At 38.1% G+C, this 13,216-nt stretch overlaps 1 non-coding gene across 1 annotated transcript; it reads left to right on the forward strand.

Moving 5' to 3' along the window:
- Window positions 1-1,416: 1,416 nt before the first annotated feature.
- Window positions 1,417-1,488, forward strand: trnaa-agc (transfer RNA alanine (anticodon AGC)). Its single transcript has one exon. It is a non-coding gene; the product is annotated as a tRNA-Ala (tRNA).
- Window positions 1,489-13,216: the final 11,728 nt, after the last annotated feature.

The following is a 13,216-nucleotide window of genomic DNA, read 5'->3' on the forward strand; positions in this document are numbered from 1 at the left end:
TATGATCTTACTATGGCGTTTACAGTAGAAAGATTTTTTTTTTTTTTTTTTGCATGGTCCTAAAGCCATGCAGTCCCCATGTAAAAGCCAACAAATATGAATAAAGACAAAGCTGATGACAGATAAGGCACCCTCAGACTATGACAGATTTGCTCCTTGAGAATCACCTATATGGTCACCTGAAATTCCATTTCGGCGAACTGATAAGAGAGAAGTGATAGCAGATAGCAATCTGTCAACACAAAGTAAATTAAAATTGTAGCGACTTAAAAGCTGATAGTATCTTCAAGCAAAATCCAATTTATTCTAACATAACATGCTGAACTCCTTTGATGATGGGTGTGTTTTGCTGTTCATTGATGCTTTTGGCTAAGTTCATTTATAAATGGACTATGTTTTTTCATTGCAATATTACCTTACTTTTGTTTTGAAAGTAACAGTTAATTAAGTCAAATACAACTAAACCCATTGTTTAGTAACATACGGTACATGCATGTCACCATACTTCCTCACTTGCCTTTATAATATATACTTTATAGGTCATCATAAAGATGATGAATCCGCTAAATGGCTTTTTCCAAAAATAAAGTGTGAAACTTAATATTATTGTCATCTTCTTAAGGTTTTATTTATAAAAGTATGATTGCTATGAAACGTGCTTACACACATAAACTGAAAATGACATAAAAGCAAATTCGTTAAGGTGTGCATGCGGACCTGGAAATCAAACTCTTCCTTTAAAATCCCACATTCAATCATACATGTCATCAAATCTGGTCATCAATGGCTCTTGACTGTGACCAATGGCCAATATTTCTATGAATTAGGTTATGAAGGTGGAAGGAATATTAAAAGAAAAAGAATTGATAAATTACACTCATATGCATTACATATGGTGAATCTAAAAAGTGGATATAAAAAATGTACTCTTGTTTTATGTGATATGAAAAGCAAGACTAAGATAAATAATTAAATGGATACTTTACTTATTTCGTCTTTTTTGGCAGTCAAACATTAATATTTTGCCTTTAATAAATTTGATATTTTTATTATTTTTCATGTTCAATTAGTACCTTTAAAAATACATTTTACAACTTGCTGTCGACTGAAAATGACCAATCACAGCTCAGCTAGTGAATGTCACGTGACCAAACCTAGAAAACAGGTGAGCTGTGATTGATTACCTGAGCCCTTGTGATGTCATTTTCAGTCGACAGCAAGTTGCAAAATGTGTTTTTAAAGGTACAAATTTTACGTGGAAAAACAATTAAAGTATCAAATTAATTATGGACAAAATAATAACTTTTTATTGCTATACCTTTACAAAAAAAAAACATTCAAAATGTACTAAAGAAAACAGCATGCAATGCTTTGAAGGTGTGGTCTGCTATGGGTTTGTAAGCTGCATTCGCTACAGGGGATGTAGCTCAGTGGGAGAGCGCATGCTTAGCATGCATGAGGTCCCGGGATCGATCCCCGGCATCTCCACCTTTTTTTCTTCCAGCTCAGGGGAGCATGCGCAAAGTTTACTGCAGTCAAAATTCGGGTTACTGTCAAAATTCTGTTTTTTGAAACATTCGGAATAACCAGTTTACACGCATGAGTGGACAAGAGTTATTCCGGTAGCTATAAGCTGATCTAAACTGCGACGCACGGACGTCGTTGCACAACTAGATGTAATTTCTGCTTTTAACTTAGAACGTAGAAAGTAATCAGTTTCCTCTTCACTCCAAAGTGTGCTGCGTCATGATTTGTTTGAGTTTGGTCATGATATTTGTGCATAAATATACTGTCCACATACACTTTGATTATTATAATAATCATTCTTCTTGTTTTGTGCATACCGCCACCTGCTGTACAGGAGGCTCATAGTGTTTCCATATATAGTCAATGCAGTCGAGTGTTATATTCACCCTCGCGAATGAACACATAAAAAAAAAAATCAACACTTCAAATGAAAATCAACACTTCAAATAAAATGGCAATTTTTATTTTATCTATTGACCCACTAATTTTGAGCTTATCTTATTCAGGAAAACCAAAGGTGACACCTCATTCCACAGCCACAATCTTGTGTCGGCGTTAGAACAAGTGTGTGCATGTGTGCAATACAGATTGCTTTGACAGTTCTAGGAAGGCTATCTGCAGCTGACCTTGACTTTTTTTTTCCTTCCATGATCAAATACTTTTATTTTTAAAAACTCCTTTCCTTCTTTTTATGCCAGCATCCTACAATTCACATAGCTAACTCAAACACACTTTAAAAATAATACAATAAACTATTTCTCTTCTTTCGATAGTTACAATTATGGAATGGTGACAGTGCACCAAAGGGGAGATATTCATTATCTGTCATCATATTCATTTCTATGCTAATGTGACTGGAACTAGTTTCAGACGAAAATGTATTTTGATTCTCTCAAATAAAAATAAGTGGCTATCGCACTTTGTTTTCGAGGCTTACCTTAAAATGAGAGAAGACGTTTCCAACCATGTGCTATTCCCAGGCTATATTCCATAAATCATAATGAATGCAATGCAAATACTAGGATGTTTCTTGCAGCTATCAAAGCAGCCTGAACCTGTCAGCGCTCAGATGTTTCATTTATTCAACAATATAAACAGAGAAGGTAATGACAGGATTGATAACCATTAAACGATGAGCTTATTAATAAAAAAAAATTAATAAAAAACAAAAACAAATGTGAAGTTACAAATACTGAAAAATGAGCCTAGTGAGGATGAAAACACAAAACTCTCCCAAATAACAGGTTCTGGCCTCTAACAGACTATTGTTGGGCATATTGTGTTTAAGCTACTAAGTACCATAAGCAAGCGCTAAATTGCATGTTCACTCTAACACTCCAACAGTGTCATGATCCTGTGATTCTGTTTTTTGATTTTTTTTTTTGTTCCCTCAGTTGTCTGGTTGTGCGGATTGGCGAAGCCACCTGCTCACCAGGTGGCTCAGTCAGGTTTGTAAGCACTGGGCATACGGGAGTTAGACGCCGGAATATTGTCGACCTTGTTAAAGCGTGTGCCTTTTATTGCCAAATTACATCTCACTACTGCCTTTCTTCACCTTTGCATATCATTTCCTGTTTTGTACTTCTAGTCTTGGTTCTAAATTGTATATTTTCAAATTTGTTTATATCATAACGTGTGGAGCGAGGCTGTGGTGGATGTTGGCGAATTCGGCCTTAGCTGTGGCCAATCTATCAGGGTTGAGGCGTCGGGCCTTAGCGTGAACCGGCGGGCCCACGGTCTCGATGTGGTGCTCGACCCCATGCTTGGTAGAATTGGGTGCAAATGTAGGCGTGGTCAGGCTAGGGAATTCTCCAAGAAGCCGCGTCAGGATGAAAATCCAATGGCAGGAAAGTACACGGACCTCCGAGGGGGGAAAAAAGTAGATATGATCCGGGTCAAGTTACAGCAGCTTTTGTCGTCACGGCGATGCCACTTACAAAAGTAATTTTTTGCACTCACACATAATCACACAATCCCCCTTAGCATCGGGACAGACACAAAAAAATAAATAAATAAATATATAAATAAATAAAAATCCTGGATCCGTGCCCGTATTTGGCCCAAAAAATGATGGGTATATTACAGTTAGAGCTTGAAAGTTATCGTCAAATTTCCACCATTATTGACCCTGCGCATCTCTCGGTCTTCTCTTGAGAGAAAAGCAAGAGATAGGATTAGCTGGAAGATGCCATCTTCTTCAATCAGCTGCGCAATCAGACGCCTGCTCAGATCCTGACAGTGACAAATGTGGCTTTTAATGTCCTGCTGCATGCTGGCTCCATATTAATTGCATTTTTCTGCAAGGTAGACGAGAGTCACGCAGAGTGACAACGGGTGTTACAATTAACACTGAATAGTATTTATGGGCTGCAGCTCATTGTGCTGGAAGCCTGTGAAGGCATTCAAGTTGGCTAAGTATATCAGGTCAGGCAAGATAAATTTCACTGTTTTTGTACATGTTCATGCAATTTCCTTCCCACATTTATGAAAGAGAAGCATAACACTTTTTGGGAAGGTCTGGAATAAAGGTTGTCTGAATGTTGAGCAACTTGTGCCAAAGTAAAACAGGACTTGAAGGGATTTATAAAACAAACATTTTGTAACCCGATTAATTCTTGGGGAAGACAACTCATTTTGATTCACCAACGCCTCTACGTGTACATGTCCAGAAAACATTTTTTTTGTCTGGAGTAAACCTGATCGTGCAAGTAATTACAAACAATACCAAAAATGGACTTTGGATTAATTTTGGAGACATATGTGCATCATATGTGCACCCACTGCGCATATAAGCAAATGTGTCCCCCGGGGAAAAAAATAGGGCCCACAGTGCGTTTTAGCACATAATCAGTGATTGTTCATTAGATGCAAAAAAAATTGTAATAAAAGTTATGAAATGTTCCACATAGTGAGCATATTATTGCATATTGTTGAAATTATTATTGAAATTAATAGTGGGTTTTTCAAATGAATAAATTATTAGTTCACCACTAGATGGCACTAAACAATACACATAATAAATAATAATTGTGTATGACTTGAAAAAATCTGGGTACCACATGTAAAAAAAAAAAAACTGTTTAAACTCTCACATACATCAATTATATGAGCAAATGAATAATATTGAGACAAATTTCTCCCCTTGTGGAGCATGTGATCGAAGGTTGTGTTTGAACATGAATTTCTAACATTGAATGTCTACACTCTATTTCAGTTTTGGTGACTCTATTGCTTGTGCAGACTATATTTACAGTTATTGAGTAATCGCATGAAAATCAGCAAGCTATCTGTGGGTAGAAAAACGAGCGACTGTAATGCTGCGAGAAGATGGAAAATCAATCCGAGCTATTACACAGTCATCACCAATAGCCAAAACAACCATTTGGATTGACCTGAAAAAGGCGCCAACGGTGTTTGTGCAGCATCGTGCTATTGATCATAATGTGCGCCTTAGAGAGATGGTATGAAAATGCTCCACTTGTGTTGTAGAAGAACAAACATTTTGTTATATCTGATGTGTACGATAGTAAACTGACTGCTACTGGTATTTATTTGGTCTCTATCAAGTTTTGGCTGTGGATTAGATGTCCCGCTCCTCTGTTTGAGCCCGAGGCAAGCTCCAAGGCACTCATGCAGCTTTAACCCTGCTGTTTGCCACTGGGTTTGAGGATTTTCAAACTGGGTCAGCGGATCCATCAATATTACAAGAAGTGGACCCTATTAGTCAATGAATTCTTCATACAACAAATACGTGAGTTTTACTTTAGCAGCCATATGGAAGCAGACACATTTGACAGTGGACTGTTTGGAATTTGACAGAAGTAGTCAACCATACTGTTATCTTTTCTATCCATTCGTAATGTGCACACTTGGGAGTCGGAAGTTGCTGTATTTGAAAAGTAACAGCATTTCAAATCAAGTAAGGTTTATAATGACAAACTCACTGTTTTGGCTGACTTTTAAAAATAACAATTTTTCACTGTCAAGTTCGACTACCAGCAGACCCTGGCACGCAATTATCTATAAATAGCTTGATTCACCCAAGGGTGACGCGAGACCCGAGAATCATGGATGGTTGACTACACTCAATCTGTTAAGGCAGAAAAAGTCCTGAATTCAAAGCAAATTACCTAAATGGTTAAGTCTGATGGGTTTTAGGTATTGTATCACTTGACGACACAAACGCTACAGTCAGCACATTCGTCACCTAAGCAACATTAGCACAACGTATTCGGCTTCTCACACACTTTTTACGAGGCTGTGAGCAAATATAATCAACCTGGAAGTGATAACATGTGGAGCATGGTGCCCTCTCTACAGCACTGGTTTTCAAGCGTTGTCACCCTAGGACACTTATTTTTCTTTTACTTTTTTTTATTTATTAATTAATTAATTAATTAATTAATTTTGTTGTTGTTGTTGTTGTAATTAAGTCTCGACCAAGGTTATTTTAGTTACCTAAAACTAACGAAATAACTAAAACTAAAATTCAAAAAACAATTTCGTTAACGAAATTAATTCAAAACAAAAATGCTTTTAAAAAAAATATGAAAACTAACTGAAACTACATTTTATATTTATAAAACTAACTAAAACTAATTAACTCATTTGCTCCCAATAACGTTTAAATACGTTTTTTTTATGTTCTAAGTGTCCCAAAGACGTTTGTTTGTTTATTTGTTTGTGTGTTTGTTTGTTTGTTTGTTTGTTTGTTTGTTTTTTGTGCTAGAGCATACAGAAGGCTTTGATGCAGCCTCAACTGCAAAGAACGGTTGCAGAAATGGTAGTTATTACACAAACGGCCAGCAGATGGCAGCAGAGCAAAGGAGATAAACCAAGGCCATCTAGAAAAAAAAAGCTCAATTACTTACAATTTTAAATAGATTCGTGAAAACTGATGAAATTTAGCTCTCTTCTAATGCTAATTGCTGCAAAACGGAAATAGAAACATACTTCTTTTTTTTTTCCTGATGAAAGAAGAGACTTTAATCTTTCTCTTGATAGATTCCATGCTTTTATAGCAATAGACACAATATTCTGTGGGTCAAAATCTAGTAAAACAGCCGGGAGCGAACGGGATTGCTTCTGTGAAAATGGCTGGGAGTGAATGAGTTAAATTAATTACAGCAAAAACGTCCTTGGTTTTCGTCTTTGGTAATTAATTCAATGCATGAGCCGTTGAGGATGATTTTAAATGCGATTTTAAGTAGATTGATTTTGACATTAACCGGAATAAGAACGTTTGAAAGTGTGTCTCACAAAAGTGATGTCATCTAGTTGCAGCCAATAGAAAAGCACCTTCAGATGACGTCGCTCCCACGTGGTGTTTTAATAAATATCGCGCACAAGTAATACACATTAAAAAATAATAATAAAACTAATACTGAAACTAACTAAAACTAAACTAAATCTATGCATTTATTAAATATGGTAACTAAAAATAATTTTAAAAAAACAGAACCACCCTGAAAAATAAATAAAACTAACTAAATTTAAAAAACAAAACTCAAAACAAAATAAAAACTAACTAAAATGAAAATTCCAAAACTATAATAACCCCGGTCTCGACCCACTTTTACAGAAGTTACAAACAATTAAAACATATACATTTAAACAGTACATTTAAACATATAACATTAATTGAGCTTACATGTTTAAAGTGCCTTTCAGCGCACCTTATTAAAGGGATAGTTCGGATTTTTGGACATGAATCTCTATTTCATCTTCACCTCCAATGGCGTGCGATCATCACTGACTTACCCCTGAAAGCGTTCCGTGACACGAGTTCTGGTCCGGTTTTGCTCAAGAGGAAAATAGTCCGGCAACTTGGCTGTGGTCAAGTAAATAAAGTGTTTTTATTCCAAAAAACAATTTGTGTTCAAAAGAGTGATACATTTGCATCACAAAACTTCACCCTAAAAAAAAAGTCAGACTCCATTAACGCCGGGCACTATTTTTCTGTTCGTTCGTATCACTGCGCGGCGCCCCGCATACAGCTGATAGACGCGCGCTAATCTACAAGTTGTTTGTCTTTTCGAAGGTGGAAGGCGCAACTATCAGTAATGTAGTCTGACTTTTTTTTTTCTTTAGGGTGAAGTTCACTCACTCACACAAACACGCACACGAACTTACATGGTCTCCCAGGCGGGGAAGCGAACCCACACCAACCAGCACCGAAGGTAAGTGACGGTTCCACTCCTCCACCTGGAACCCGGTGTGTCTTCTTTTTAGGAACTTAAGGATGAAGACCAACAACATTGGAACAACCCAAAGCTCAAGGGAAGGTGATAGGATATTTGAAAAAAAAAAAAGCATTACATCTGTTCACCCTATAAAAAAGAGCTGCTCAATATGTCGATTGATAGGTGGAAAAGATAGCATGACATTTGCATTTGACATATTTTTTTTTTACATTATAGCTCATTGGTAGGGCTTTGCGCTCTCAGACTAGAGACATGGTCACCACACGGGTTTGATCCCTGAGCGAATGCAAATCATGCACGACCAGTTAAAAATCTGACTACATTCACAATTATCTAACTGAATTTGTTTCTGTTTTTTTTTTTTTTTTGCAAAAACACACACCTATAGCATTTACAACTCGTTCCATTCTTGTGAAAGGGTGTTTTAAAAAAAGAAAAAAAAGCCTCTGACATTACAGCTTCATTCCTCTGTAAAACTAAATCAAGCATCAACACTCGCTGTTGTCATCCAAGCCGGATCCTCCCGATTTTCACTGGGGCAATTTTATTAAGTGCTTGTCGCTGCCAGGGCTCATTCACAACTCTGGTGTTTATGAGTCCAATTCAATATTTGTTAGAAGATCTGTCAGACATCCCTAAGCAAACATGTCGGAGAATAAAAAAGACGGAAGAAAAGTTGTCGGTGCCAACGATGTTTTGCAAGTGTTGAGCATGTGAAGGTCAAGTGAACCTAAATCGTGTTATGTTACCAAAAATACATGTTTTTGCTAATTTATGCTATCACGTTTTGCACCCTCTATTTGAAGTTCTGCATGACTTGACCAAAGACATGCAAACATGAAACACATTGGGATACAACTTGTGTTGTATTAAATCTCATTTGAAATTGGAAAGTAGATAAACATCTGAGGAAAAACAAAGGATACCAGCTTCTCGGCCCGGGTTTGCATTACATCCCTCAGTTACCTCCTCCCACCGAGCCTTCGGGGGTGAACGCTCCCAAAATGAGGTGTCATTGCGAATTACGTGAACAGCTGAGGCCCAGCACCATCCCATCGGCCGGGTCCGCTCATCCAGGTGGCACCCAAGGTAATCGCTCACGATCTGGCGCACAGTTAAGTGACAGAAATTGGTGCTGATATGGTGCCTGTGTCAAAGGTGGAGGTTTGTGTATGTTTGTGAGGGAGGGACGCTTGCTTTGAAATAGCTCCACCGAATTCCTCATACAATCAAATTGTGGCACAAAATGTATGTAGTGGCTTATTTTTGTTTATTGTGTGACATTAATACGCCTAATAAACGAACTGCGCTGCTGTCCCGAAAACATCATTGACCCTGGTAAGATTTTGAGGACATGGCAAGGATGTGTTGCTGCTGGGGGTGATCGTCAAGGCCACAGGGGACACTCGGGTGCAATTGAAAGCCTTTTATCCCCAGTGTCATCTGAATGTGTGTGCTTACTCAGTCTAATGCAGGATCATCCTCGCACCCGCTGCCTTTCCTCAACGCATCCTGATTTCATCAGACATTGTAATCAATCTGCCTCCCGGGGAGCGTGATGAGGTGACGCATATGAACAGGGCCTCAGCAACTATCTGATACACAATGTATGTGCATTCAAAGTCTGTCACATATTCAATATTATAATATGATTCAAGCAACAATATTTGCCTTTATAGATTAAAATGTATGCAAACGAATGAATGAAAAAAAATGTTTCTCCAGTTTTATCCATCCATCCATTTCCTGAACCGCTTGCTCCTCACGAGGGTCACGGGGGGTGCTGGAGCCTATCTCAGCTGGCTTTGGGCAGTAGGCGGGGTACACCCTGGACTGGTTGCCAGCCAATCGCAGTAAATTATGATTTTCTTCTCTTAATTTAAATCAATTCTGAATACAAACAGGAAGGCTATTCACTTCACAAAAAAGCCTTTCTTATTTTTTTTTTGCTACAGTTTAATAATTGGGTGTATATTTATTTTATATAAATTTCCCCAAACTTGAGCAAAATATGACATGTGAGGCAACACAAGAAAAGAGTACATTATATGACCTTTCTATTCAGGAAATCCTTAATTTATAAAAGAACAGCCACTTATTGAGCTTATTTACGTTTGGTGTATTTCAACAGGACAACTATAATCCTGAAATATGATACCAGTTTAAATTTATTTTACATTATCCTTTAAAGGATACTTGACCCATTGAGCCATTTTCAACAGTAAAAAGTTAGTATTTTGTCCAGAATTTGATATTGCTTGATACATTTAATACCTTTAAAAACTCATGTTTCCACTTGCTGTCGACTGAAGATGACATCACCTGTGCTGAGTAAGTCGGTAACAACCAATCATGGCGCACCTGTTTTCTGGGTTGGCTCAGTTTGCTGACCTAACCCAGAAAAGAGGTGGGCCATGATTGGTCGTTACCTACTTCTTCCTCAGCACAGGATGAAGAGGAATGAAGAGGAACACACAACCGCTTGCATTAATTCTGTTATGTGTTGCAAATCAAGATGGCAGCCCCCCTACCTGAATGCCTATCACTGCCAATCTTCCGGTCCTCAGGGGGTCTGATACCTCCCACGCTCCAGCTATTCAACATCTAAGTATATATATATATATATATATATATATATATATATATATATATATATATATATATATATATATATATATATATATATATATATATATATATATATATATATATATATATCCATCCATCCATTTTCTTGCCCGCTTATTCCTCACAAGGGTCGCGGGGGGTGCTGGCGCCTATCTCAGCTGGCTCTGGGCAGTAGGCGGGGGACACCCTGGACTGGTTGCCAACCAATCGCAGGGCATATATATATATATATATGTAATTCAATGTATTTTTTAATTATGCTGTATTCCTTCAAGTTACCGGTAAAAAACAGTTGGATGAAAATTACAAGACAGTATTTTGCATGTAGGATATTGCAGCTAGCTTTTTGCCACAGCATGCTTCCTTGGAAAGAAAATAGTGCACTGACAGTATGACAGTCTTGACAGACGTGGGTAATTAGCTTGTTCTTCCATGTCACAAGCTGAAAATAATACTTATGTGATATTAGATAGAGACTAGGTTGCTATAAATGTTGAACTTAAAGGTATCACGTCAGGTTTATTATAGCTGTTGTATGCACTATGTACATTGTAGCAAGTTGCATTCAGTGGAATATGTGAGGTGCACACACAACTGAGTTTTATAAGTTGAAGAACAAAGAGAACATGTCATATTATTTGTAATGCAGACATTGCTACTAAATTGCTCAAGAATTGTTGTGACTGCTTTGGGATCCACATCTGTGCTGAGATCTTTTACTGAATGAGTACCTCGACTCTTACCAGAGTCTAGTAGCTGAACTTCGAGGAAGTGTTGTTATGTTTTGAGGTTGGATCCCAAAATGCAGATACAAATAAGAGTTTAACACTTTATTCACATAACATCAAGATGCGTGGAACTAACTTGACTTGACCAGAAACAACGAGAAATGCATCGAGAAAAAGAGGAGCAGGTGGGCAGCTGGATAGAGGAATAATCCGACAAAAACACACACTTCTCAGAAGGATTATATAGACAGTGAATCGATCTGATTGGTTGTGGCTAGACATGTGGGAAACAGAACTGACATAGAATTATCTGATTGGCTGTTGACCAGATAAAGATATTAAAGATTCCTGACATCACATAGCATTTTACCAGTTGAAACCAGATGCCGGTTACATCAGTTCAAAACAGACACTCCCGGTCATGACCCAAACATAACCCTTGCATGACCCAAACTTAACCCTGGCATGACCGAGTCATGACAAGTGTGACCACTTTTAGCACCTCTGACAAAGTAGACTTGTATCCTAAAAATTTAATTGTAGTTATGCTATAAAAAGAGGGAGGAGTTTGTTTCAAAAGTAATTCTGTGACACTTGTCCCATTTTGTTGACACAACTTTACTTTTGTATCAAAGGTAGGGCAAATTTTTATTCACTGAGTTCTTTTATTCTTGTTTGATTCTGATTCTGGTGAACAATTTTTAGTATTTTTGACATGAGGGGTAACTTTGAGATTTGTCTAAAATTTTGAAGCCTCAAGGGCAACCGTGTCAAAAAAAAGCGAGGTGGGACAAAGTCCTAAGGAAAGAGTGGAAATGTTAAGGTTCAGTTAAAGTCATGACACATCATTGCCATTCATTTATTAGTAAACAGCAGTGTACTTGCGCCATCAACAGCAGTGAATAATTCATTCAACTAAACAACTTTTCAAAATGCCTGCATCAGCATTCTCATGGTGGGCATCAAATGTAAAAACTAGAATCTGACTTTGGCCATAACTGATCAATGTTAAAGTCAAAGCCATAATCAGTGGACCTTGAAATATAGACTTTGATTTGCTGCAATGAAGTCACGGAGGTTTGGTGCCTGATATTAGCAGCTGGTTCATTTGTGCTGTCCAGTTCTTCACCCTTAAAACTCTTGCTTGGATATCTGCCACTGGTATTTACGATTACCGGTTCCTGTTCTGGGAGGTTTTTGTGCTCTGCTTGTAAGTCATTGGGCCATTGGTACTGTGTGACGCTTCGTTCTCCTAGATACTCATCCAGTATTGTTCTGTCTCAGCCTTGGGTGGGTCTGTTTCGGTCTTGCTACCTTGCCACTGTGAGTAGACCTGAACTGGGGTTGTTGGAGAGAAAAATCCTGGGTCCGCCTTGTCAGAGACCGAATAAAAATGCCTCTGAATCTGAGACGAGACCTATACCCTTAAAGTGGTCTTGAGACCGGTCTCGAGACCAAGACCGATCACGACAATTACAACACTACGAACACCTGACATGGACCTTGTGGACCAGGGCGACAGCTGAGCCGGTAAGATTCTATCATTATTTGTATCACTCATCTGAGGTATCGCATTATAGCATGAGGGGTCTTGCCTAAGGTGCGGAAACCTAAGTTGACACAGCCCAACAATGAATGCTTTAAATTATTTTTGAATATAAAATACCAATTGTTCAAATACAGAGAGACCTTTTTCCTCGGGGACCAGGATTAGAGAAGCCTGCTCTACTGTCACTGGGGACTGTGTTTTTCTTGTTTATTGGAGCCAAAACCATTGAGTCTCTTTGGGACGGATGAGAGGACAGCATTATGTGTGAGGGATAGATGGTGTTGTGGTTATGTTGAGAAGAGGTTGTTGTCTGTGGGAACATGTACCTGCACTAGTGCACTGGAAGAAAGCATTTATTTAAGCCTAAATGTAGAGGAATTTTCAGCATTGTCCTAAAATTCGTGAGAAATGTGAGGGGGCTAAAAAAAAAAAATCTAAAAGAAGACTTTGAAGGCTGCTTTCCTGTTCAAACCATCCTCTGGCAACGGGACGTCATGTCATTATCGCATCCCTATAGGAAGGAAAGCGACCAGATGAGCTCCCTAATCAGAACATGGATTCCCTGGCTCAATCATCCCTGT

Source organism: Festucalex cinctus, chromosome 7 (genome assembly GCF_051991245.1).
Source record: "Festucalex cinctus isolate MCC-2025b chromosome 7, RoL_Fcin_1.0, whole genome shotgun sequence".
Taxonomy (NCBI): domain Eukaryota; kingdom Metazoa; phylum Chordata; class Actinopteri; order Syngnathiformes; family Syngnathidae; genus Festucalex; species Festucalex cinctus.